Source organism: Chamaea fasciata, unplaced genomic scaffold, assembly GCF_029207755.1.
Source record: "Chamaea fasciata isolate MVZ Bird 193981 ecotype frontalis unplaced genomic scaffold, bChaFas1.0.hap1 SCAF_18, whole genome shotgun sequence".
In the NCBI taxonomy this organism is placed as follows: domain Eukaryota; kingdom Metazoa; phylum Chordata; class Aves; order Passeriformes; family Sylviidae; genus Chamaea; species Chamaea fasciata.
Window position 1 is genome coordinate 13927014 of NW_027094103.1, and position 1312 is coordinate 13928325.

A 1312-nucleotide genomic window follows, 5' to 3' on the forward strand; every position below is an offset into this window, starting at 1 on the left:
GGCCAAAAGGGCGGGAAAAAATAAGGACCCTATAGGCGTTTAGCCAGATGCCTGCACGAAAACCCCGACTACGGCGCCGCCCGGGCGCAATTTTCCGCGGCGTCTCCAGGTGTGCGGACACCGGCCGTGTGCTCAGCCGCGCTTCCTCCGGGTTCGGATTCGTGGATTTAGTCAGGCGTCTGTGTAAACACCTGTCGGGGGCCTTAGTGGTGCCGCAAAAAAGATGCCGGCGGGACCGGAAGTGGCCTCAGGCGCAACCAAGATGGCGGCAAGGAAGGGCGGAAGGCTCGTGGGGCTCATCGCGGCCGAAAATCGCCGAGTGCAGCTCACACCCTGCAATGGCAAAAGCTGTTTTATTAAAACTCAGCCGAGAATTTTCCTCTTATTTCCAGGTCACAGGATATACTGAGGCTGAGAGGGATCCTAAAATCTGACTCTCAAGCGGACGGACCATTTGAGAATCGAACTCAGCACCTTGGCATTACCCGGACTCTGCTCCAAGCAGCTGAACCAATCTCTGCATTATGGGGATGGACCTCCATAGGATGGCAACGCTTGGCCCCACTAAGGTAAGTGCAGTGCCGCCTTCTCTGCCAAAGCTGCTTCACACACCAGCCCCTGGAATGGCTCGAGGGCAGATCTGGCTGGCAGCTCACGACAGCACAAAGCTCTTCCAGTGACGCTGATTTCCTGTCCTTTCCAGGATTTACTCAACAGCTGCCGTAAAAGTACTCACACAAAGTCTCTTTCCGGGCGGAAAGGAGCAGGACAAGTCCTGAGGCTTCCCTTCTTCCACGGCCAAAGCTCTGCAGAGAGGCAGGGCCGGTCCCACCCGCACAGGGGCGTTTCCTGCAGGTGAGTGTTGCCGGGCCAAACTGATGGCAGCTGCTGAGGCCGGGGCTGCTTTTCTGGCCGGAGGCCTCGGTGCCCCCCCGTGCCGCCTGCAGTGTCCCTCGGTGTTTCCTGCAGGTGTCCCGGGTGCCCGGAGGCGCAGGGAGGAAGGAGGCCGGCAGCCCCAGCGGGGCCAGCAGCCCTGGGATGATGTGCAGGGAGGAGCTGTGCCTGCGGGGCCCCGCCCGTGGCAGCGGTGGCCAAACGCAGGGCCCGGGGCCGGGCTCGGGGCTGGCACGGACACGGCCCCGGGGCTGCCGCGGCTCCTCGGCCAGGGGCTGCTCCCACCGGGCACGGGGAGATGCTGCAGCCCAGACAGAGGCACCCACAGCCCAAGAGCTCCCCAGGGAACAGCTGGCATTGCCTGGGAACGGCGGCTCGGGCTGTCTGCAGAGGGGCTCAGACAGCAATTCCCACCTCC

At 62.6% G+C, this 1312-nt stretch overlaps 1 long non-coding RNA gene across 1 annotated transcript; it reads left to right on the forward strand.

Annotated features, from left to right (window-relative positions):
- The first annotated feature begins 298 nt into the window (after nucleotides 1-298).
- LOC136298953 (uncharacterized) lies at nucleotides 299-1068 on the forward strand. Its single transcript, XR_010723425.1, has 3 exons — nucleotides 299-569; nucleotides 704-855; nucleotides 970-1068. It is a non-coding gene; the product is annotated as an uncharacterized lncRNA (long non-coding RNA).
- The last annotated feature ends 244 nt before the right edge of the window (nucleotides 1069-1312 follow it).